General features: G+C 48.4%; 1 protein-coding gene across 4 annotated transcripts in view; it reads left to right on the plus strand.

Moving 5' to 3' along the window:
- Positions 1-19852: 19852 nt before the first annotated feature.
- THRAP3 (thyroid hormone receptor associated protein 3) overlaps positions 19853-26151 on the plus strand; it is a 75563-nt gene continuing 69264 nt past the window's right edge. For 2 of the 4 annotated variants that reach the window (XM_082615306.1, XM_082615307.1), the window contains exon 1: positions 19853-20024. The gene's annotated coding sequence lies outside the window, so the exon portion shown is untranslated. Of the gene's footprint in view, positions 20025-20441; positions 20630-26151 lie in introns of those variants that run through there. The other 2 variants (XM_082615304.1, XM_082615305.1) reach the window with 2 other exon arrangements.

The following is a 26151-nucleotide window of genomic DNA, read 5'->3' on the forward strand; positions in this document are numbered from 1 at the left end:
GTCGGGGATGAGAGGGGCAGGGAAGGGACTAACAGCTTCTAAGCCCTCTCCTTAGTGAGAGCTCCTTTGACACCCCTCCCAGCCCCCAGCTCATATTTACACCAAAGCAGAGGTGCCATTTCCCTGAAGGCAGTACCCTCTGAATACTGCTGCAGGAGAATCACTTACTTATTCATTCAATCAATTGTGGAGGACCAGAGGGATAGGATGGTAAGCAAAACCAGACTTGGAAGCTCTTGGAGCTTCCTGGGAAGATGGGTATTAACCAAAAAACCACAGAACAAAAGTGAAAATAGCAAATGTGATTAAGTGCTATGAAGGTGGAATATCTGAGCAATAAGAGCATCTAACAGGTGGACCTATGTTGTAATCAGATAAGATATCCCTGAATAAATGGTGCTGAATCTGAGATCTGATGGGTGGTAGGTGTTGACTGGGCAAAGTCAGGAATGGAGAAAGGAGAGGAAAGAGAAGCCTTTTCTAGACAGGGAAAAAAGCATGTGCATATGGCTTCCCTGGTGGCGCAGTGGTTGAGAGTCCGCCTGCCAATGCAGGGGACATGGGTTCATGCCCCGGTCCGGGAGGATCCCACATGCCGCGGAGCGGCTGGGCCCGTGAGCCATGGCCGCTGAGCCTGCGCGTCCAGAGCCTGTGCTCCGCAACGCAAGAGGCCACAGCAGTGAGAGGCCCGCGTACCGCAAAAAAAAAAAAAAAAAAAAAAGCATGTGCATAGGCACTGCATGGAAAGGAGGTATATTTGAGTATTTGGAGGATTGTAGACAGATCTGAAGTGGTCTGTTTTTACTCATCACTGAGTCCTCAGTGTCTGGTACAATAGGTGCTCAATATTTGTTGAATTAAGGAAGGCCCGTTGATAGAGATGATCATACTAAGTGAAGTAAGTCAGACATTACCAAAGGGGAAAGCGGATTCCCTAGTGGTCCAGTGGTTAGGACTCTGTGCCTTCACTGCCGAGGGCCAGGGTTTGATCCCTGGTTGGGGAACTAAGATCCCACAAGCTGGGAAAGGGATAAATTAGGAGTTTAGGATTAAGAGATACACACTACTATATATAAAATAGATAAACAATAAGGTCTTACCATATAGCACAGGGAACTATATTCAATATATTGTAATAAACTGTAATGGAAAAGTACCTGAAAAAGAATATATATATATGGACAGAGGTGCTGGAGATTTTCAAGTGAGCAAAAATTGACAGGGTCCTTATGCTCACGGAACTTAAAGTCTAGTGAAAGAAACAGACATTACTTTAATACTACAACCTGGACTCCCCTGGTGGTCCAGTGGTTGACTCCTCGCTCCCAATGCAGGGAGCCCGGGTTCAATTTCTGGTCAGGAAACTAGATCCCACATGCCGCTCTTGTGGGATCCCGCATGAGCCCTCATGCGGCAACGAAGATTCCACGTGCTGCAACTAAGACCCGGCGTGGCCAAATAAATAAATAAAATATTAAAAATAATACTACAACCAAATGGACAATTACAACTATGATAGGTACACGAAGGAGAAGTATGTGGTGCTGGGAGAGTGAATAATGAGGAATCTGACCTGGTCAGGGAGGTCAAGAGGAGGGTGTCCCTGAGAAAGCAATGCTGGAGCAGAGATCTGAGGGAATAGGAGTTAACAAGGCAGAAGGCTGGAATTCTGTGCAGAGAAAAGAGCAGGTGCAAAGGCCCTGTGATGACCACAGCCAGTGTAGTTGGAACAGAGAGAGTGAGAGGGAGGGTGGGGCCAGAGAGGGAGGAAGGACCAGACCATGCAGGACCTGACTGGCCATACTAAGAGTATGGTCTTTATTGCAAGAGCACTGGGAAGCTGTTGAGAGATTTCAGCAGGTGGGTGACATGATCAGATTGATGATCTGAAAAGATTATCAGAAGCTACCACATGGAGAGGGGATTCAGAGGAGAAGGAGAGAGGAGTGACAGTAGGGAGTCCGAACAAGAGCACCAATTCTGGTGAGACATGATGGGCCCTCCCTCCAGTGAGTGGTGGAAACCGAGAGTTAGACAGAGGAACTGAAAAAATGGGGAAAAGAAAGGAAAGTCAAGGATGACTCGAAGTTTTCTGAGGCAAATAAGCAGATGGATACTGGTATCATTCACTGAGAGAAGGAACTCTGGAAGAGACCCAGGTTTAGGGGGACAGATCATGAGTTTGACCTAGAAGTTGGTGGTGGATAACAGTTTCTCCTACAGGTCTGGAGCTCTGGGAATGGGTCTGAAACCATAGGCTGGGAGGAAGGGGCCTGGAGGCCAGGAGGGAAGAGTGCAGGGGACGTTCTAGGAGGGTGCAGTGCCCAGGCGCCTGGGGCCTGGGTCCTCTGGCACATCACGGGGGGTTGCTTTGGAAGAACTGGCCAGGCTGCAGAGAGGCTGGCCTCCTGGTCTATTTCCTGGTTTCCTGCCTGAGCTTTAGGAATGTCCGGTCTGTTCCTGAGCAAGACCGAGCAGAGTGGAGGCGGGGGCAGAAGCCTGTGCTCCGGAGAGCCCTCCCTTTCTCCAGTTCTGTCCCTTTCCCAGCAGGGCCAGAGGAGGCAACAAATGCCCTTCCCTCCTCCTCCCTTCATCCCAGCCTCCACCGCTCCTGAGCGTCGGCTCTCTTATAACCGCCCAATCCTCTCGCTACTTTCTTTACCAGCTTCACGGGCGGGCGTCAGTCCGGATGGGCCTCGGTCAAAGGAGCGGTCATTCCACCCCTCAGCCTGGGCCTGGCTACTCCATGAACGGGCATCTGGCTCCCCCTGGTGGTTAAATGAGCACATTGGCGAGCTAGGTGAGGCCGGAGCTGATGGAACCAGAGGCAGGGCTGTGGCCAGGGTCCTGGCAGAGAGGTCAGGAAGTGAGTGTCCAGTCCTGGCCAGTGACTCACTCTATAACTTTGGACTATTCTTGTGACCTCTGTGAGCTTCGATTTCCTCGCCTGCAAATTAGGGTTAGTGGTCTGGGTGAGGCATTCCTTGAGCTAACACATAGAATAAAAGAGTCTTGTTAGTTGCAAGACCCCGTCCCTAACTGAGGGGCCTTGACATCCTGGGGCTGCTCAACAACACCTCCTGTGTACTACCAGCCCCTTCCCCAAACCACTCCGCTTCGGGACAGCCTCTTTAGACATACCTCGATGTGGCCAGAACATTGTGATACATAGGGCCAGGTCCGTACTTTCAGGGTGCTCAGTCTAGATGTAGAAGGAGGCATTGAATGCAACCTAAGAGGTCAGTGACAGAACCAGGCACAGGATGTGATAGGAATATAAAGGAGAAATATTTGATCCAGATCTCAGGGGCGGCTACCCATAGGAGACAACTTCCGAGAAGCTCCTTTAAATTAAGGGTTGAGAACTGAGAACGTTATGCCTCGAAAACAGCTCTGGTCCACTGTTGCCAGGTGGATTTGGGTCCCAGCATCGCTAGTAATGGCCAACAAGGGTAGAATGATGGTTTGGGTGTGCCCCAGGTGTGGGCAATAAAGGTAGAGAATTAAAGAATCATAATAAAAAAACCTAAAAATTGGCCTGCTTTTTATCATCACCACCCATTGGCAATTTTAAACAACATCAGTTAAAAAATGCTTCTCCTGGGGCTTTCCTGGTGGCACAGTGGTTGAGAATCTGCCTGCCGATGCAGGGGACACGGGCTCGAGCCCTGGTCAGGGAAGATTCCACATGCCGCGGACCAGCTAAGCCTGTGCACCACAACTACTGAGCCTGTGCTCTAGAGCCCGCAAGCCACAACTACTGAGCCCGCGTGCCACAACTACTGAAGCCCGCGCGCCTAGAGCCTGTGCTCCGCAACAAGAGAAGCCACCGCAATGAGAAACCCGTGCATCGCAACGAAGACCCACCGCAGCCAAAAATAAATAAATAAATAATAAAAATACATTAAAAAAAAAAAAGGCCCTGCATGAGACCAAAAAATGAAATAAAATAAAATTTAAAAAGAGTGAAGGCACAATACCTCATAGGGTTGTTGTAAGAAATCAATAAATTAAAGTATGTAAGAACTTAGAAGGAATTCCCTGGCTGTCCAGTGGTTAGGACTTCGTGCTTTCACTGCTGAGAGCCGGGGTTCGAACATTCGAACTAAGATCCTGCAAGCTGTGCAGCACGGCCAAAAAAAAAAAAAACTTAGAAAAGTGTCTAACAGTTGATAAGGGGTAGATAACATTTTTCGGTTAACTTTTTGCTAATGACTCCCAAATAAGAATCTCCAGGCCAGGGCTTCCCTGGTGGCGCAGTGGTTAAGAATCCGCCTGCCAATGCAGGGCACGTGGGTTCGATCCCTGGTCTGGGAAGATCCCACATGCCACAGAGCAACTAAGCCTGTGCACCACAACTACTGAGTCTGTGCTATAGAGCCTGCAAGCCCCAACTACTGAAGCCTGCACACTTAGAGCCCGTGCTCCACCACAAGAGAAGCCACCACAGTGAGAAGCCCGTGCACAACAACGAAGACAAATGCAGCCAAACATAAATAAATATATACATATTTTTAAAAAGAGGACACACTATTAAAATTAAATTAAAAAAAAAAAGAGGGCCTCCCTGGTGGCGCAGTGGTTGAGAGTCCGCCTGCCGATGCAGGGGATACGGGTTCGTGCCCCGGTCTGGGAGGATCCCATATGCCGCGGAGCGGCTGGGCCCGTGAGCCATGGCCGCTGGGCCTGCGCATCCGGAGCCTGTGCTCCGCAACGGGGGAGGCCACAACAGTGAGAGGCCCGCATACCGCAAAAAAAAAAAAAAAAAAAAAAAAGAATCTCCAGTCCAGACCTTCTTCCCGAGGTTGACAACATACATGTCTGCTGGACGTCTTGGCTTGGACATCTTGCAGGCACCACCAATTCAAGTCCAAATCTGGACTTAGAAATATCACCAGAGAGCATCACAGGACCCACCAGCCTCTCAAGCAAGATCCCTGGGAAGTCACTCCTCCTGCCGCCTCACCTCTGTGATATCTCCTACTCCATCCCAAGTGCCCTCTCGCTGGCCCAGGCTGCGTCATTTCTGCCATCCTAGAAACAGCAACAAGGTCCTCTCCTCCAATCCAGTCTCTTCAGAACAGCCACAGATGTGCCCACACACTCCCCTGCGTAAATCCCCTCAGGCCTTTAGGATAAAACGCAAACCCTGTAGAGTGGCTCCCTGAGGGCTGCTAACCCTGCAGCTCCCACACCCTTCCTCTCTTCTCTGTGTTCCCCCAACCCTGGATTTGTGACTTCTCCCAGTGAACCGTTTCCTGGGCCTGGGACGCTCTTCCCTGCCTGCCCGTCTCCCACCCTTAGTTGGCTGATGACTGTTCAATTAAATAGCTCTTCTTCCAGGAGGACTTCTTTGACCCCAGAGCTCTGGACCTACCCTAGCACAACAAATGCTTTATTTAAATGATTTGTCTATTAAATGCTCCTCTGCCAGAACTTGAGTGACAGGAGCAGGGACATTTCAGTTTTGTTGTCCACCATGTCCCTCATAGCCCCCAGTGCTGGGCACACCATAGATGCTGTCTGTGTGCAATAAATGTCTGACAGAGAAACATGAGCAAGAACATGGACGCCAGAACAGTTGGGAGAGTGAGGGAGACTACTTGGCGGGTTGTGTTTCTGCGGTGGCGTGTCAGACCAGCCGGGATGGTGCCAAATGTCCAGGTAGATGAGCAGGAATCAGGCACCGAACGCCTTGTATCCTGATTAGCTGGGAATTTTGTTCTTCATCCCATGGCATGGAAAACCACAGCAGGGTTTTAAGTCAGAAAGTAATGTGATTGGAGGTGAAACACCAGCTGGCCACACTATAGAGGCAGGTGGGCCAGACTGCAGGCAGGAAGACAGTTATGAGGCTGTGGCAGTAAGATGTCTCTGGAAGGACACACAGGGAAGTGGGGAAGGGAATTGGGTGGCTGAGAGGCAGGGCAGAAGAGACATTTCATTGCATGTTCTTTTGTCCCTATGGAATTTTAAAGCATGTGACTATATCACTTGGTCAAAAAATCGTTTTAAAGAGTGGATGAAAGGGGGCTTCCCTGGTGGCGCAGTGGTTAAGAATCCACCTGCCAATGCAGGGGACATGGGTTTGAGCCCTGGTCCTGGAAGATCCCACATGCCGCGGAGCAACTAAGCCCGCGAGCCACAACTACTGAAGCCCAAACAGCTAGAGCCCGTGCTCCGCAGCAAGAGAAGCCACCGCAATGAGAAGCCTGTGTGCCTCAACGAAGAGTAGCCCTCGCTCGCTGCAACTAGAGAAAGCCCACGCGCAGCAACGAAGACCCAACACAGCCAAAAATTAATTAATTAATTAAAAAAAAAGTCTTTGTTGGGAATTCCTTGTTGGTCCAGTGGTTAGGACTCTGCGCTTTCACTGCCGAGGGCCTGGGTTCAATCCCTGGTTGGGTATCTAAGATCCCGCAAGCCTGGTGGTATGGCCAAAAAAAAAAAAATTCTTTGTTGTTACCTGAATTCAAATTTAACTGAACAGCCTCTATTTTATCCGGCAACCCTATACCCCAGCTTTTCTCTTCCCTCTGCCCATACTGCTGGGCTTTTCCCCAATTTTTTTTTTAATACTTATTTAATTGGCTGCTCTGGGTCTTTAGTTGCAGCATGCAGTATCTAGTTCCCTGACCAGGGATCGAACCTGGGCCCCCTGCACTGGGAACATGGAGTCTTGCCCACTGGACCAGGGAAGTTCCCTTTCCCCGATTTTTATTTTAAATCTTTTTGAGAAAAAAAATTTTTTTTTTGGCTGCGTTGGGTCTTCCTTGCTGCGTGTGGGCTTCCTCTATTTGTGGAGAACGGGGGCTACTCTTCGTTGTGGCGCACGGGCTTATTGCAGTGGCTTCTCTCTTGTTGCGGAGTATGGGCTCTAGGCATGCAGGCTTCAGTAGTTGCTGCGCGTGGGCTCACAGTAGTTGTGGCTCACGGGCTCTAGAGCGCAGGCTCAGTAGTTGTGGCACGCAGGCTTAGTTGCTCCGCAGCATGTGGGATCTTCCCAGACCAGGGCTTGAACCCGTATCCCCTGCATTGGCAGGCAGATTCTCAACCACTTGTGCCACGAGGGAAGTCGTTTATTTTAAATCTTGATTTGAATAATTTTTACTTTAAAAGTCGCTCCAATTTATTTTAAAAATTGCCACTAGACTTTTCTGCAGTGTCCTTGTCCTCACACAGTGCCCACCTGCACACAGCAGCCTAGGCCGCCAGGGTCTGCCAGGGGTGGTGAGTGGGAGGGGCAGGGTCAGTAGCCCTGGCACCAGGCCCTGGGTCCTGATGATGGGCACTGGTAATTGAGCCTGGATGCTGAGTACTGGGTTCCAAGCACCGGGCACCTTGTCGTGGCTCTGAGCTCTGGGCTCTGGGTCCTGGAAACCAGGACCAGGGCAGAGGCCACAAGTGCCTGGTTACTTGGCAGAAGTTACTGGGCTCAGGGGCAGTCATGAGCCTGGTGTCACTTACTGCCCCGGGTCAGGAGGAGCTGCCTAACTCCAGTTGTTTTGTAACAGCTGCTGGACTAAGCTAGAGGAGAAATTTAAGGAGCTGGGGGTGGGGAGGAAGGGATCTGTGGGTTGAGCAAGGTTACTTGGACAGGCTGACTCAGGTACCAGGCCCTGGGGGGCGACAGCAGTTTGGAGCTCCAGGCCTCAGGGAGACAGACAGGTAGGGCCCTCGGGGCAAAGGCAAGATGGGTGGTGGGAGGTGTGGGACCCTTTAGCCCCCTGTCTTTATACCCTCCCGTTTGCTAAGCTCCTGGCCCAGCTCCCAGGCCAAGGCAGCTGGAGTGATAAGTGTGGCCGAGGGAGTACGAATGCCAAAAGCTTGTCTCACGTCTCAGAACACAAGGATCCAGCCAGAGCAGATGGCACGGCTGAGAGTGAGAAAAAGAGACCAGGAGATAAACTGAGATAAACAGGGACATCACCAGAGAGAGACTAGAGAACCAGGACAGGACACAAAATAATAGACTGAATGGCCACCCACAGAAGTGGGTTTTGTGGGGGAGGGAGGGATGAGTAGCTACCCGGCCAGCAGACCTTTCCTTTATCTCTTCTTAGACGCTGCCCTGTCTGAGTGTCTCCCCACTGTGTCTCCTACTCCAGTTTCTCATCCTCAGCACTATTGATGTTTGGGGCAGGAAATTCTCTGATGTGGGATTGAGGGGTGGCTGTCTTGTGCATTGTAGGGTGTTTAACAGCATCCTGGACTCTGCCCACCAGATGCCAGTAGCACCCTTCCCCCCAAATGTGACAACCAAAAAATGTCTCTGGACATTGCCAAATGTTCCCTGGGGAGGAATTGCCCCTGACTGACAATCTTCCCTGCTCCCAAGTAGATCCATGTGCTTGAGAGCCAATTCCTGGTTTCTGGCTCGTTCTGGTTCTCCCATCCAGAACCCCCTTTGCTCCCCGCATGGCTTCAACTGCCCTGATTCTGAAGCCAGGCGGCAAACTGGGAGAGTTGCTGAGACTGAGAAGGGGTCTGAAGATCTGCTGAATCAGCCATGAACAAAGTACCTGTCCTCATGGCTTTTCGGGTCTTATTCCATCCAGAAGGCACCACAGGGTGTTTTGGGGGTGCTCTAGGGGGTGCTTTGTGAGTGGGTATACACTCTTGTCTCTAAGGGAGGAGGGAGAGACGAGTCCCCAAGTATGTCTGGACTAGGTATTTGTAGCAAGTATTCATTTTACCCACAATACTCAGACGTAAGGCATGTCATATTTATTTATTTCTTTAAATCACATTATCTGCTCCAAACCCCCTGCCAGCCAAGTTGGTGGGAAATTCAATCACTGTCATGTTTTGGGAATCCTCTACCCAGTGTTGTGCTGGTAAAATGTTTACAAACGACTTGAGGGAAAGGGGGAGGGGTGTGTTAGGGAAAGATCTGTAGCATTTGCCAATTTCCGTGGTGTAAATACTCCCACCACCGCCAAATTCAAGCTGCCAACCTGATGTCACTGAAGGTGCTGCTGGGAAGAGGCCAGCAGCAGTGCACCGTTATGTAGCGTTTCCACCATGTAGACACGAATAACCCCAAGAGCATGTGTAATAGCAAAGTGCAGTAAAATAATTAGGAAGTGACACACTTTGAATGTTATTACCTTTGAATATACTTTATTTAATTGTAAGTTTACATAATTTAATTTTTTATAATGCCCCCACCCCTCTAAAGCACTGTGTTTAATTCCTGTGTTTATCCGATCTAGAATATTCAGGGCAGGACTGTTTAATCGTCAATCAACTTTGATTTATCCTCGTGGACCTGCTTGGCTTAGCCACAGTGGTCTTTTGCTGTGACTCCCAAGCCAGCATTCTTAGTACTCACACGTACTCACACCCATCCCCATCCGAGCAAACAGAAGCTCTGCAGGCCCATCAGAGGTCCTGGGAGATCAGAGTGGGAGTGGTGCAAAGTCCCTATTACTCAAGGAAAGACAACAGCCACAGTCAAGACACGCAGACCCCTGTTCACTTTCTCAAGCTTGGGAAAACCTTCAAACCTTTTTGGATGGGGCCACTTCTTCCCCTCCCCAGCCTGGAGGCTGGGAGCCCTGTACTCTGGAATAACCCAGCTTTTAGTCTCCTAGAGCCGGGGCCTTAGTAAACAAAAGCCCTGCCTGGGGGATGTCTTTTGATGCCTGGCAACCTTTGACAGCCTCAGTCCCCACCCCCAGGCAAAAAGGAGGAAACTCACCCACAGCAAGGAGACCAAAATGCAAATTACAACCTCAATGTATTTCTCTGCTCTAGTCAGATTACTGTGGTGGCAACAACCCGCTGAGGTACTGAACTAAACAAAAGGAAGAGTATAGGCCATGAAAGGAGAGATTACAGCTAGACTGGACCTGCCTGGAGGGAACTAAATGCAGACACTGTGAGCGTAAGTAATTTCACCTCCAGGTTGCCCCAGCGACCACTCAGAGCTGATTTGCCTCCCCCTGGCTCACAGGCTTCCTCTGATGGCTTGTGACTACCTCAGGATGAAGTCATAGCCATAGCTGAGTACCTGGACCCTGTAAGGTAGGAGTTGTCCTATTTTACAGAGGAGAAAACCAAGGCCTAGAGAGGGAAAGTCACTTGCCTAAAGACACACAGCTAAAGAAGTAGGCAAGCAGGGGCTTCCCTGGTGGCGCAGTGTTTAAGAATCTGCCTGCCAATGAAGGGGACGCGCGTTCGTGCCCCGGTCCGGGAAGATCCCACATGCCGTGGAGCGGCTGGGCCCGTGAGCCATGGCCGCTAGGCCTGTGCGTCCGGAGCCTGTGCTCTGCAACGTGAGAGGCCCGTGTACTGCAAAAAAAACCTAAACAAACAAAAAAAAGAAGTACTCAAACAACTTCCCTGGTGGTCCAGCAGCTAAGGCTCTGTGCTCCCAATTTAGGGGACCCGGGGTTCGATCCCTGGTCAGGGAACTAGATCCTACATGCCACAACTAAAGTTCCCGCATGCTGCAACTAAAGATCCCTCACGCGGCAATGAAGATCCCACAGGCCGCAGCTAAGACCTGGCACAGCCAAAAAAGTAAATACTAAAAAAAAAAAAAAAAAAAAAGAAGTAGTCAAGGCTGGAATATGAACTCAGATCTGACTCTAAAGCCTGTGATTTTTGCCCTGTGTGACCCCCATCTCTCATCCCCACCTGATCCTTATCTACTTCTGCAGCATCCCCCATACCACAACCTCCACTCCTCCCCATACAGGACCCAGGGAAAGGAGAGCAAGCACGAATCTATGGATGAGTTGCAAGACGACAGCCTTGTGTTAGTTATTGCTGACCAGACCACGGGGATATTTTAAAGCTAGTGTTACTAAACTTTTTTCTCCCTAAGCAAGATGAAGAGTTTCTCAGCCTCAGCACTATTGATATTTTGGGCAGGATAATTCTGTGTTGTCAGGGGCTGTCCTGTGCATTGTAGGATGTTTAGCAGCATCCCTGGCCTCTACTCACCATATGTCAGTAGTACCATGCCCCACCCCCAGCCCCACCCCCAGGTTGTGACAACCAAAAGTGTGTCCAGTCATTGCCAAATGTTCACTGTGGGGACAAAATCCACGCCAGTTGAGAACCACTGAGTTAGACAAAAGATAAAACAGCAGCTGTTTCAAAAAAGCAGGTCTTATAAATAAAATGTGTCAGGGAGGAATAAGTCCCCTCTTCTGAAGTAGCTTGGGGGAGATAGATCACTGAGGTTTAGGCTTCTGCTTCTGATGCAAGAGGGGGTTGGGGAGGAAGCTTCTAAGGCCTGAATCCCAGTCAGGAGCCGGGCCTGTGGTGATCCTCTGAGGCCTGACGCCGACTTCCCTGGGAATAACTGGCTTTACCGGTACCCGGCTCTATCAAATCAGAGTCCAGGAGGGGTCAGTGATGTTATATTTACTGCCATCCCCAAAGGTGATGCCCCAACTGCAAAAGGAAGTTGCTCAGAGCCAAGGTGGGAAAAGCGCAGCACCTCCTCTCCAATTTTACAGATGAGTCAACTGAAAAAGATGTTTACTTTTTTTCTCTAAGTGGATTGTAAAATGCATAAACCAAAGGATGCATTTTAGATGTTTGATAGAATGATTGTTGAACTAGAAATTAAGTATGATAAAAAATACATTATACAAAAAAAAAAGATAAAAAAATAAAATAAAAAAAAATACATTATACAGTAAAAAAAAAAAGAAAAAGAGCAGCAACTGGTGGTTGGTGCCACATGCTGCTTGTCCACAGGCCCTATTCTAGGAGTCTCTTCTCCTTCTGTGTCTGGTACTGGTTCCTTCTCTAAGTGTCTGTCTCAGTCTCTTGATCTGCCCACATAAGTGGATTGAGGAGAACCGTAGTGAAGCTGTTCGTGGGGATGGGGGGGTGGGGATGGGGCTCTCATCGAGAACAGCCCTTCCAAGTGCCCTTGAGGGAGCACAATATTCCCTTAGATGAACCTTTCATACTTCCGCACCTTCCCACTTTTCCTGTGACACCCCTCCATCTTTAAGGAATCAGCTGAATGTCTCCTCTTTGGGAAGTCTTCCCTGCCCCTCCTGGGCTGTTGGTCACTGGAGACCCCGAGAGCAGGAATCATACTATGTCCCATTTGTATATTTTGTATCCCTTCCTATCTCCTAAATGGGGTAGGAATTCAGAGACGACCTGACTCAATTTTTTTCTTTTTTTACTTTTTGGCCCTGCCATGCACCATTTGGGATCTTAGTTCCCTGACCAGGGACGGAACCCGTGCCCCCCTGCAGTGGAAGCGTGGAGTCTTAACTGCTGGACTGCCAGGGAATTCCCAAGACCTGAGTCAGTTTATATATATTGAGAACTTCTGTGGCAGTCTCTGTGCTTGGGGAATATACAGAGGACACAGGACACAGTGCAGTCCGGTTCAGTGAGAAAACCAATGAATGGAAGCTGGTACAAATGCTGGTGCTGGGGTGTGAGAGTGATACTTACGTACACCACCCCGCCCCAAACCCTGAGTTCAGACCAGCCAGTCAAGGCAGTAGGATGGAGAGCCAAATCAGTTTTATTGCTAATTGCTTATATTTGGACCTAAACTCAAAACCTTTCCCCTCCCATGTCTAGGCCTTGGCAAGACCCACCTAAGGGACAGTCTGAGCAGGACAGACAAACCTACCCAATCCTTGGGCCAACCCTGAGAGTGGGATGAGAGAGGTAGATCTCCAGACTTGCCTCTAGAAATCTGATGGCGCCCTGGCCATGTATTCACCACATGGAAGGCAGGAGGAGGAGATCTGAAAAGGGAGGGGAGCCAGAGTCTTATTTGCTTGTTGAAGCTTCTCTCAGCCTCATCCTTCCCACAAAACATTCTTTTGCCTTAGGGGAAGAGCAAGCGAATGAGAAAGGGAATGGGAGTGGGGGTGGGGGTAGGAATTCTCTGGGGTCTCTCTCCCTCTCTCTTTTTTCTTTATAACTACAATGGTTCTTTATTTTTTTATTTTTTGGCTGCACTGCACAGCTTGCGGGATCTTAGTTCCCCAACCAGGGGCTGAACCCGTGTCCCCTGCCGTGGAAGTGTGGACTCCTAACCACGGGACTACCAGGGAATTCCCCTGGTCTCTTTTATAAGGGCACTAATCCCATTCATGAAGGCTCCACCTTTATGACTTAATCACTCCCAGAGATTCCACTGCCAGATACCAGCACCTTGGGGGTTAGGTTTCAACATGAATTTGGGATGGGCACAAACATTCAGTCTATAGCAGCCAGTATTGGGGTCTCACCCCAAACCACTGAATCAGAATTTCTGAAGGTGAGGTCCAGACATGGACACTAAAAAAAAAAAAATCCCGGGGACTTCCCTGGTGGCGCAGTGGTTGAGAGTCCGCCTGCCGATGAAGGGGACACGGGTTCGTGTCCTGGACCGGGAAGATCCCACATGCCGCGGAGTGGCTAGGCCCATGAGCCATGGCTGCTGAGCCTGCGCATCCGGAGCCTGTGCTCCATAACGGGAGAGGCCACAACAGTGAGAGGCCCGCGTACCACACACACACACAAAAAATCCCAGGGACTTCCCTGGTGGTCCAGTGGGTAAGACTCTGTGCTCCCAATACAAGGGGCCCGGGTTCAATCCCTGGTCAGGGAACTAGATCCCACATGCATGCCACAGCTAAGAGTTCACATGCCACAACTAAGAAGTCTGCATGCCGCAACTAAGACCCGGTGCAGCCAAAATAATAAATAAATAAAATAAATATTAAAAAAAAAAAGTCCCCAAGTGATCTAATGTCAACTTGGTGGAGAATCTCTGCTTTATAGAAGTGTAAGCCTTGGGAACAGGAAGATGGGACCTTTGGCAGTGGTTCCCAAACGTGTCTGATGTTGGAAACTTCAAAAATAGCGGGAATTCCCTGGCGTTTCAGTGGTTAGGACTCTGCGCTTCCACTGCAGGACTGCAGGGGGCATGGGTTCGATCCCTGGTCAGGGAACTAAGAACTTGCATGGCAAAAAAAAAAAAAAAAAAAAAAGCCATGCCTGTGTTCTACCCCCAGAGATTGTGATTTACTTGGTCTGGGATGTGGCCTGGGTGTCAGAATTTTTAAAATATCCCAAGATGACTCCAATGTGCAGACAAGTTTAGGAACCACTGGACTAGAGTATTCTCTGATGGTAGATACTAGCCAACTGGCTAAGTAGTAACCACCTCCTGCTTAAGCTCAGCCATTAAAAGCCTCCTCTTCCCAATGATCATCAGCAAAACAAGCAACTGTTACCTTGACCAGAATGTTTGGTTTGGTTCTTCTGCAAAGCAGAGATGGAGGTGAAGGCACTTTGGTTGGTCTGAGCAACAGCAAAGGTAACTGCTCCTCTTTTCCACAGGTGGACCTTCAAGCTTAGAGGGTCACACACTGGTGCTAGTCCCAGTCTCTTCTGATTTCCCCTCCCAACTTCCTTCTCTGAAAGTCTCTTGTACACAACAGATAGCCCAAGCAGCTTCAGTCTGCTATTCATGACTCCAGCACAGAAGTGACAGATACTCATTTCGAATGAACGCATTTATTAGCTCATGTATGGAAAAGTCAAGGTGCTACTAATTTCAGGCATGGCCGAATCCAAGGCCTCAAATTGGTATAGCTGAAAATTTGTCTTTCTCAACTCATGGCTCTGCTTTCCAACTCTGTTGGCTTTATTCTCAAGAAGCCTCTCTCCAAATAATGGCAAAGATGACCATTAACAAGTCCAGGATGGGGACTTCCCTGGTGGTGCAATGGTTAAGAATCCGCCTACCAATGCAGGGGACACAGGTTCGATCCCTGGTCCGGGAAGATCCCACATGCCGCAGAGCAACTAAGCCCATGCGCCACAACTACTGAGCCTGCGCTCTAGAGCCGGCGAGCCACAACTACTGAGCCCGCGTGCCACAACTACTGAAGCCCGTGCTCCTAGAGCCCGTACTCAACAACAAGAGAAGCCACAGCAACGAGAAGTCCGCGTACTGCAACAAAGAGTAGCCCCCGTTCTCTGCAACTAGAGAAAGCCTGCATGCAGCAATGAAGACCCAACACAGCCAAAAAAAACAAGTCCAGGTTGCTATTCTTCTAGTTTAGCAACCCTAGAAGAAAGAGAGGGCTGTTTTCTCAGTGTTCCAGCATAGGTCTCAGGCTGATGTTCACTCTCTCTGCTAGCCTGGTTTGAGCCACCTACCAATAACTGTGGCCAAAGGAATGAAATGTGCTCATCAGCCAGAGTGGGGGAATGAAGTCATCTCAAAGGATTATCAGAGTGCTGTCACCAGAGGAGGAGGATTGGAAAGATGCTGAGCAGGCACGGCAACAGATGGCCGATCCATTTGCTCCCAGGTGGTGGAGGAATGAAATGTGCAGAAACCACAATATAAGGTAGGATCTGACAAATACAGAGTAGATGTTGGGGTACTCCTGACGGAGGGGGACCCTGAAGTGACAAGATAAGCCTTTGATAGATGGGGCCATTGGGGAGGAAGGGCATGAGCTGGCATGAGGAGGCAGGAAACCCAGAGTATGGTCAAGACAAGTACACACAACTGGAGCATTGTGTATGAAAGAGCTGAGGCTGGTGAGGACATTGAGTCTAGATGCTGGAAGGCCTTGAGTTTGCCCTTCATCCCAGTGGCAATGGAATGCCTTTGAAGGTGAAGGTGTAGCTGGGAAGATAATCAGAGGTTAGGCCACATGGGACCTTGTAGGCCACACTGAGGATTTAGGATTTGGTCTTGAGAGCACTGGAGCCAGGGCTTCAGATCAGAGTTGTACTTGAGAGAGAGCACTCGGACTACCTTCTGAAAGATGGCCTGAATGGAAAGAAGCAGGAGGCAGGGAGACTGAGGAAGAGTCCTTAATCATAGCCAACACTTATATAACCTTTACTCTGGCCCAGGCCCTGTTCTAATCACTTTGCACGTGTTAAGACATGTGAAGGCCTGAAACAGGGTACTAGGAGATTCACCAGATGTTCTGGGGACAGAATACATGGGACTTTGTGACTGATGCCATATGGTAGATGAGGTAGAAAGAGGAAGCCAGGATTCCTCTGAGATTTTGAACCTGAGCAGTCAGAAGGATAGAGAGTTCCTGTTAGAAACAGAAATAAGAACTGAAGAAAAGTTCATACACATTTACTGCGGCCAACTCTATGCCTAGCTCACTGCCAGGCCCTAGGAAGACAAAGAACAAGCTCATTGTCGCCTTCCAGGAGATGGCTGTCTGTGGGAGACACGGGCATGTAACGGATGATTTCAATACATCGTGATGAGTGTGGGGAGACTTGTACAAGAAGAGTGGGGTAGGGAGGCAGTAATAGCAATCCATCCACACAGCTGCTCATGCCAGAAACCTAGGGGTCAACCTTGACTCCTTCTCTCCCCCTTTCATCCAATCACCAAGACCAGTAGATTTGATCTCCTAAGTATCTTTCTTTCTTTTTAAAAAAAATTTTGGGGGGGCTTCCCTGGTGGCGCAGCGGTTGAGAATCTGCCTGCCGATGCAGGGGACACGGCTTCGTGCCCTGGTCCGGGAAGATCCCACATGCCGTGGAGCAGCTGGGCCTGTGAGCCATGGCCAGTGAGCCTGCACGTCCGGAGCCTGTGCTCCACAATGGGAGAGGCCACGACAGTGAGAGGCCCGCATACCGCAAAAAAAAAAAAAAAAAAAATTTTTTTTGGCTGTGTTTTTTGGGTCTTTGTTGCTGCGTGCAGGCTTTCTCTAGTTGGGGCGAGCAGGGGCTACTCTTTGTTGCGGTGTGTGGGCTTCTCATTGCGGTGGCTTCTCTTGTTGTGGGGGTGGGGCTGCAGTAGTTGTGGCTCGCGGGCTCTAGAGCACAGGCTCAGTAGTTGTGGTGCACGGGCTTAGTTGCTCCGCAGCGTGTGGGATCTTCACGGACCAGGGCTCGAATCCACGTGTCCCCTGCATTGGCAGGTGGATTCTTAACCACTGCGCCACCAGGGAATTCCCCCTAAGTATCTTTTGAATCTGCTTACTTTTTTTCATCCCCACTGAAAACACACTAGATCAAGCCACTGTGTCTTCTCATTTGAACTTTTGTGATATACCTCCTAAATTGCTCTCCACTTTCATTCTAGTTTGCCCTAATCCATTCTCACACTGAATAATCCTTTAAAATAGGAATTTCATTTAATCGTTTAGGAAATTTATTTAATCCTTTTTTTTTTTTTTTTTTGGCCATGCTGCGCAGCATGCAGGATTTTAGTTCCTTGACCAGGGATTGAACCCGTGCGCCCTGCAGTGGAAGCACGGAGTCTTAACCACTGGATCGCCAGGGAAGTCCCCCTATTTAATCCTTTAAAAAAGGAAATCTGAATCCCTCCCCTGCTTATACACCTTTCAATGGCTTCCCATTGCTCTGAGAGTAAAATCCAATATCCTCAACTTGGACTACCCGACCCAGCAGGATGTAACCTCACTAAGCTCACTGTGCTTTAGTTCCTGTTACACTCCAGAGTCAAAAGTAGGCCTAACAATATTTAGGATGTGCCAAATTCCTTCAGGCCACAGGGCTTTCCCGTGTGTTTTTTCTTCTGTCTGGAATGAATGCTCTTCCCCAATTCTCAACCTAGTTAACTGTAAGTTTATCGGTCATTTCCTCAGGGAAGCCTCCTCTGACCTTCAAGTCTAGGTCAGGACCTTGGGATTCTGTCAAGAATCAGCAAACGTTTTCTATAAGGGGCACATAATAAATACTTCAGGTTTTGCAGGTCATAGAGCATCGCACCTATTCAACTCAGGGTCATAGCAGCCATTGAAAATACATAAACAAATTTATGGGTGCTGAACTTTGAATTTCATATATACTTCCCATGTGTCATGAAATATTAGTATTCTTTTGATTTTTTTCAACCATTTAAAATGAAAAAACAATTCCTAGCTTCTGGCCATAAAAAAACTGGAGGCGGGCTAGAATTGGCCCGTAGGCCACAGTTTGCCAACCCCTATTCTGTGTTGTTTTATATATATATGTCTCATATAATCTCCTGTGTTGCCCTTATCACAAGTAGTAATTAATTATGCATGTGATCGACTCCTTAATGTTGTCTCTCCAGTTAGAATTAAGCTCTGTGAAGACAGGGACCACATGTATTTCACCATTTTCCTCCTGAGCTTCTAGTACAGGGCCTGGACCATAGTAGGTGCTCAGTAAATGAGTGGAGGGATAAGGTGTTCTTTTCCTTGAGAGGCACTCCAAGCTGCGTGAAGAATACAGACATATGCACAATCAACTAGGTAATGCTTATTGGAGAAAAGCGTTCAGCTTTCCGCAGGTTCCGTTTGAGATACCAGTGGGAAATCAGGGTATGGTGACAAACGTCTGGAACTGAGTTGATGCTAAGACATAGAGAAGGGAGTAAAATTCACAGAAGAGCTGTAAAAGCTACCTGAGTGTGCCAATCACTTAAGGAGAGAGGTCACTCAGGGAGAGAGGTTGAATGAGAAGAGAGAGAGGAGGCTGGAACTATGGGGTAAGTTTATGGGCTAGGGAAAGGGCAGAGGTAGGAGAAAGGTGTAAGAGATGGAACACAGAGGTGTTTTGGGAATAAAGAGTAATGACTATGTATTTTTGTATCTACCTAGTTTACCACCGTGTTCCTAGTATCTTGCACTAGGCATAGCCTATAGTAGACACTCAGAAAATCTGTGAATTGAAAATGAAACAGAACCTTTCAAGAAGCAGTACACAGAATGCAGCCTACAGGAAATGCTCAAAGAAAGAAAACAGTGTGGAAGGAATGCTGCTGAGGCCAGTAAGGGTGAGAGCTGATGGGGCACCATGTGAGATCTGAGTTGAGCCTAGTGAGTTTTTCTCGCAGGAAGAATAGATTCAATATTTTTTTCACTTTTATTTTGTTTACATTGCCCTGGGGATGCAGAAATCCATCAAAACTGATCTTTGTTCTAAAGAGCTCACAGTCTGGTGGGGAAGACAAACACAGTCCTTGATAATTATAAGATGGAAAGGTACTGTGGGAGGACAGAGATGAGGAGGAGCTCGTAAACTTGGAAGGCTTCACAGAAGAGGTGACAGTGGAACTCAGTCTTAAAGATTGGCGTTCAGTGCGGTAGGAATTCTAGCGCAAACCAGCCTGTGCAAAAACCTTGATAAATGCCGTGGTTGTCAAACTTCTATGTGCGTTAAGAATCACTGGAGAAGTCTGTTTATAATGCAGATTCCAAGGCTATACCTCCCGGGAAATTTCTGGTTCTATAGGTGAGGGCATCCACTTATTTAATAAGCTTTACAGGAACCACAGTCTTTAAAATCTCTTTATGTGCTCCCATTGTCGTTGGGAGTTGGGGGCAGCGGTGGCGGGAGATGAGAGTGGAGAGAGCTTTGCCCACCCGGGCTTCTGGGTCTCCATAGGCGCACACTGTCACAATAAAAACAAATTCATTTTGAGTCGCGCTTTCAGGGTAGTAGATGCTTTCGTGTGCCGTACTTTGTCGGAGTCCCGCAACAACTCTGTGGGGTAGAAATTAGGAGTCTCATTTCATAGGGGAGGAAACTGAGGCTCAGAGAGGGGAGATTTGCTCAAGGTCACGAAGCGAGAAGTAGCAGGGTAGAGACCGAAAGCCAGGCTAGCAGATTCCCAGCTCAGAGACTTTCCGACTACGAAGGCAGGCCGCGAGTGGGTGGGGCTCAGGCCCTTGCTCCAGGCTGCTTCCAAAATGGTGGGGGCCTTGGCGCCAGCAACGCCCCCGCCCCTTCCGTCCACCTCCCACCTTCTTCCCCAGTCCACCCAGGCGGGGGGAGGGGATGGAACGGAGCAGCCCACGTGACTGCCGACAACCTGGCGCGTGACGCAAATCGGCGGGCCCGGCGCTCGCCTTGCCTTGTGGGAAACGTAGTTCCGTAGACCGTCAAGCTGGCCAGGAAGGCGGGACCTAGGACTACATTTCCCAGGAGGCCACGGGGCGACGCCGCAGCTGAAGCCGCCGGAGAGCTGAGACGCGGGGCGCGCTGTCGGGCGGGGGCAGGTTCGGGCCGGTTGTGCCGTTGCGAGGCTGCTGCTGCCGCTGAGGTGGGCCCAGGTGAGTGAGAGCCCTTGATGGGAATTAGGGCAGCTCAGTCTGCTCCAGTCGTTTCGTCTTTTATCTTTTCTCCGCGGCCGCTGGCTCACGGTGCCCGGCAGGCCTGGCGCGGAGCCGCTCCCCCTCGCCTTCTCCTCGGCTTCTTCTGAGCGGGCCCTGCTCGCTCCGGCTCCTCCCCCTCCCCGCCCTTCAGGGCTTCCCCTCGCTCCGGCCTAGCTCACGACGCTCAGGGCCGCGTTTTCTCCGGAGCACCCCCTATCCTTTTTCTTGCTTGCAAGCTGCCAGGGAGGGGCCTCCACCTCCTCTGTCTCCCCCCTTAGTCGGGTGAATCCTATTATTTGGATTTCTCCTTTTCCCGGAACTCTTGAGTGCCCTTCCCCCCAGCCTAATCTCCATTGGCCTGGATCTGTCTTCTTCTAGGGCGCATGTGGCTGGCACTCAGTAAATGTTGGTACCGCTTCCGTTCTTTCCTGCCTTGTGGCCAGAGGAGGCATAGTCCAAATTTATCACCGGAACATTGGTGCGCCCACTTTCATTTCTCTTGCGCTGGAGGTGAGGCCGACTTGTGTTCCAGTGGTAATTGGCGTGTGTTCTGCCTGAATAAGGTAATTTTCTTCGTCTCCCTTAGCACCCAAGCAACTTTTATCAGTTATCCTCTTTGCTCTTCTAAGTCTTAGGGATGGAGTATGGCGGCAGAAACTGGCGAGTAGCGCTGGTGCCCAGCAGTTGGAGCCATCAGTGGTAGTTGAGTGTTTACGAGGAGGCTGTTCATTGGGTTGAAGGAAAAGCCTCTGAGAGCGTGGTAGAGCCTGGCGGGAGAGAGCCGATGAAGCTTCTGGTGGCAGCGTAACGGAAGGATCCTGGAGCCAGCTGCCTGGGTTCAAGTTTTGGCTCTGCTAGCTTTTGGTTTCAGGTCGAGGAGCTTCACTTCCAGGTCCTTCAGTTTCCTTATCTGCAAAATAGCGGCAACACTGGTTATTTTATAGGGTAATTGTGAAGGTGAAATGAGGTAAATTGAAAACCGCTTAGCTCATTACCTACCAGGTATTAAGCACTAGTATCATTATCGTCACTTTTAGAATTTATAGGTTGTAGGCCCAGAGTGGAAAGGCAGCTATCACACCATCTTTTTCTTTCCCTTTCAGATGGCCCTCCCTTTTCTTGTTTGTGGCAGTACGGTTTGTTGTAGTTTTTCCTGTGATCTAGACAGACTGATGTGTGTATCAAGCCTGTTAAAGAGCCAAAGCTAAGCTGGCTGCTGCCATGAACAACGTGTGGAACAAACTGGGCTTAGTTTGTTCTCTACTGGGAAGTTTGTTTTGTGAATTAGTATACATACTTTAGCAATATCAAAAGCAGGTTTTTTCTGCAGCCATTTGAGCTTGATTGCATTTTGTAGAAGAGTGGATTGAAGTTTCTGTTAGGAACTGTTTAACTAAAAGCCTTTAAATACGATTCCGTCTCTGCTTTTTACATCTCTTAGCGCTAGTGAAAGATCTCCGGTTTTGGAGACTGGTGTTTTTAGTCTGCAGACCAGGTACAGTCCAGTTCTCGCGGTGATGGTGGTAACAGTAGTTACAGAAGCAGCAGCTGTAGTTCTTCAGCATATTAGTTTAATAGCGTAACTAGTACAGGTATTCTTTAATTAATTTATGCTTTATTTTTGGCTGCACTTGGTCTCTGTTGCTGCACGCGGGCTTTCTCTAGTTGCGGTGAGCGGGGGCTACTCTTCGTTGTGGTGCGCGGGCTTCTCACTGCAGTGGCTTCTCGTTGTGGAGCCCTGGCTCTAGGCACGCGGGCTTCGGTAGTTGTGGCACACGGGCTCAGCAGGTGTGGCTTGCGGGCTCCAGAGCGCAGGCTCAGTAGGTGTGGCGCACGGGCTTAGTTGCTCCGCGGCATGTGGGATCTTCCCGGACCAGGGCTCAAACCCGTGTCCTCTGCGTTGGCAGGCGGATTCTTTCTTTCCTTTTTTTTTTTTTTTAATTAACTTATTTATTTTTGGCCGTGTTGGGGCTTCGTTTCTGTGCGAGGGCTTTCTCCAGTTGCGGCAAGCGGGGACCACTCTTCATTGCGGTGCGCGGGCCTCTCACTGTGGCGGCCTCTCTTGTTGCGGAGCACAGGCTCCAGACGCGCAGGCTCAGTAGGTGTGGCGCACGGGCTTAGTTGCTCCGCGGCATGTGGGATCTTCCCAGACCAGGGCTCGAACCCGTGTCCCCTGCATTGGCAGGCGGATTCTTAACCACTGCGACTACGCCACCAGGGAAGTCCCCAGATTTACATTTTAAAATCGTTTTTTGCCAGGGGTGTAGAAGATGGATTGTGGGGCTGTCAGTTAAGAGGCTTTTGTACTGGTATAGCCTGGAGATGATAGTTGCCTGGAGTAGAGAGATGGAGTGGAGATGCGTTGGTGGGAAGAAGCAGAGGGTTTTCAGATTAGGTAGTTTTAATATTCTCTAGAGCAAGACGTTCTTAGTACGGTCCATGGACTACAGGGAGCTCATGAACTCTAAAAGTTTAGTGAGGGAAGTGCATTTTCTCAAAGGGTCATTACCTTCCATCAGTCATTAGAGTCTCAAAATTTAAGAGCCAGTGCTCTAGAGTTTGTAATGCAGGTTTTTTTTTTTTTTTTTTTTTTTTTTGGCTGCACCAGGTCTTAGTTGCTGCACGTGGGCTCTTTGTGTAGGTTTGTAACCCATAAAAAAGTAATTGCCCGTGGCTTACCAGGAGAGTTAAGAGTCATGGGTACCCTTTCTAAAAGCTTGCCTTTTTTTTTAAAAATAAATTTATTTTATTTATTTACTTTTGGCTGCATTGGGTCTTCATTGCTGCGTGCTGGCTTTCTCTAGTTGTGGTGAGTGGGGACTACTTTTTGTTGCGGCGCGTGGGTTTCTCATTGCAGTGCCTTCTACTGTTGTGGAGCATGGGCTCTAGGCGCAAGGGCTTCAGTAGTTGTGGCATGCGGGCTCGGTAGTTGTGGCTCATGGGCTCTAGAGCACAGGCTCAGTAGTTGGGGCACACAGGCTTAGTTGCTCCACGGCATGTGGGGTCTTCCCGGACCAGGGCTCGAACCCGTGTCCCCTGCATTGGCAGGCGGATTCTCAACCACTGCGCCACCAAGGAAGCCCAGGGTTGCCTTTCTTTAGGGAACTCGTTTTTTGTTTGTTTTAAATCAAAGTTAAATGCTGTGCCATAGAAAAGTCGCCTTTTAGTTTCTTTTTCTCTAGGAGTTACAGGCCGATGCACATACTGAGTGAGGAAGCTGAACATTAGTGAGCTCAGTTTCACGAAAATCCGTATCCATTCCTACTGTTTTCTTCCATTGGGTTTTGTTTACAGTTCCTATTTTAGTGGTAGAAATGGAGCACCTCAGTGTGTGAAGAGTGAGATTGTTTTCTTCTTGCTCTCCTTCTAACAGGGGTTTCATATGTATGTTTATATATTTTGTAGTGTATTTTTCAGATGATAGTGTGTTACTGGAAGCATAGGGTGTGCTTTTTTCCACAGAGTTAGAGCTCTACCACTGAAAGAACCATGTATTTTTCTTTTTATGGCAGATGTTGAAGACTGAAGGCTCATGGACTAAATCCAGTCGGCAGATGTGTTTTGTTTGGCTCACACAGTGTTGTAAATTTGAATTAGTTGTCAACATTGAAAAACAGGGAGATTTCATGTAAAAATGTGGATTCAGGCTGCTTTGAAATATCAGATCTGGCAGTGATGGACCTGTGTTTCTGCTTGCAGCAGCAATCTTTTATAGTTGGGCATGTCCTTATATCACCACTAAAAAAATTTCTTTCTGCTTTGGTGCTTTATTTCTTTCCTTTGTTTCTTCTTTAAAAAAAAGAGGAAATTTTAGATAACTTCAGAAGAGGAAGGTGGAGCAGTGCAGTGGGGAGGGGAGGGCCCAAAACATTGAATTATTTTGTTTCCGTACTAAAGAAACCCAAGGGCTTTTAGAAAGCAAAAGGCATTGATCTGACCCCTGCCCATGCCTTTTTAGCTGGCACGTGTGCGGTGTCCTCATTTTTGTTCTGCCTGATTTGCTTTTTAGCATCTGGAATGCAGTAACTGCAGAGCTTGGCTTGTTTCAGAAGATAGAAGGCCAAGCAAAGAGAAGTTGCTGAACGTCTAATTAGACGACTTTTGGCGCCTGTCCTGAGGCAAAAGTGTGTGTGTGTGTGTGTGTGTGTGTATTTAATGTATGCGTTTGTGAAGTCCATCGCTATGCTTTCAGAAATCCTGTGCGTATTTTGGAGAGGTTCATAACTCAATTTTATTTTTGTCTGTTTTAATAAAAAGGTCAGGATACATAAAGGATTAAAAAAAAATTATTTGGCTGCGCTGGATCTTAGTTGCAGCATGCAACACTTAGTTGTGGTGTGCAACACATTGCGGCATGCGAACACTTAGTAGAGGCATGTGGGATCTAGTTCCCTGACTAGGGATTGAACCCGGTGCCCCTGCATTGGGAGCATGGAGTTTTAGCCACTGGACCACCGGGGAAGTCCCTACAGAAGGGATTGATAGAGGAAGTCATAGAGGTGAGACTGCTTTCTGAAGTTACCGTAGAGATTTCATCACTCCAGGTCTCTCCATTGTATCAGGGCTTCCCGGAAGATGATCCCATTGTATCTAAAGGATGTGTCCTATGTGTCCTAGAGTCTTGACTAAAACCTTTGGCTACCAGATTATGGGCTATCAGAAAAAAACTTTAAAAATGAAGGAGATTGAGGAAGTTGGTCAGGCGCCAGAGTGGGGTTGCCCAATAAAGAAAAAGAATTGGGTAAATTTTTTAATGTAAAAAAAAATCTTGTTTCAGGTGTAATAAAGTTATCCTTTACAAAGCCTTTTTTTTGGCTGCACAGCATGCGGGATGTGGGATCTTAGTTTCCTGACCAGGGAGACCAGGGATCAAACCCCGCACCCCCTACAGTGGAAGCACGGAGTCCTAAGACCTCCAGGGAAGTCTCACTCTGGCAGTTTTGATGTCCCTTTGTATGCATGTATCACATTGGAAAGTGTTCTGAGAGAGGCTTTTCTTGACGACCTTATCTATAATGGTACTCTGATCATTAACCAATACCCCTCCCCAACCCTGCGTTATTACTATGGGATATTACATCATTTATTTTTCATCTATTGTGTCTTCACCTTTTTAGAGAGTGAAGCAGGGATTTGTTTGATTCACTGCTGAATCCCCACACCTAGGACATTCTCTGTTAAATAGAAGAGGCTTAGTAAATATTGAGAGAAAGGATGAATTAATATGGGAATAAATAAATGGCTGACTGGGTGACAGTCTCTGGAAGTGCTCCCACTATCGAGTTCTAGCTTACTCAGATTCTGTTAAGCTACCTGTTGAAAATAACTTGTATGGCGGTTGGTGAGGAGATTGCCAAGGGGCAAGAGGGTACTTACTGGAGTGATAAAAGTATTCTATTGTTGGGTTAGGGTGGTGTTTACATAGTATATTTTGTCAAAACTCACTGAACTGTATCTTTAAAATGTGTACATCTATTATATATGAGTTATAATAATTTATAAAAATTTGTATTCAAAACTCATTTTCTAAAGGCTGTTCCGTAAAACTGAGGTAACTCTAGGTAGGCTGTGGTCATGATTGTTTTCCTTGAATTTTTGGTAAGTTTAGCCAAGTGTAGGTGGGACAGGAGGTTTTAAAATACTCTGGAATGAGGAGGTGCCTCAGGCATTATGAGGGAAGGAGGCTAAGCTGGCCAGGCTCTGAATAGCCCACCCCAATTTCAGTCTGAGGTGCTGCATTGATATTTTATACTTTGGGGTTTGGTAGGGGATATTTTCTGTTCCACTTTTAGCAGAATATTTTCAGCTGTAGTGTTCATTTAATAGGGCATGGTCATGGAGTTATATGATCTGTGGTACCTAGAGACCTTGGAATGAGATGAGAAATGGAAGGCCTTGTTTCTTATCAGAAGTTTTTTGTTGTTGTTTTTAATTAAACTGGGACCTTGGGGCTAGTTGCTTAACCCTTCAGTGTATCTGTTCAACTTCAGATGGAGATCGAAATCTCTTATCTACCTCCAGCAAGGGTTATTGTGATGGCTAGATGGTTAGCCCAGTGCCAGGGCTAATAGTAGGGATTCAACAA

This window comes from Mesoplodon mirus, assembly GCF_964341445.2.
Source record: "Mesoplodon mirus genome assembly, chromosome: 3".
NCBI lineage: Eukaryota > Metazoa > Chordata > Mammalia > Artiodactyla > Ziphiidae > Mesoplodon > Mesoplodon mirus.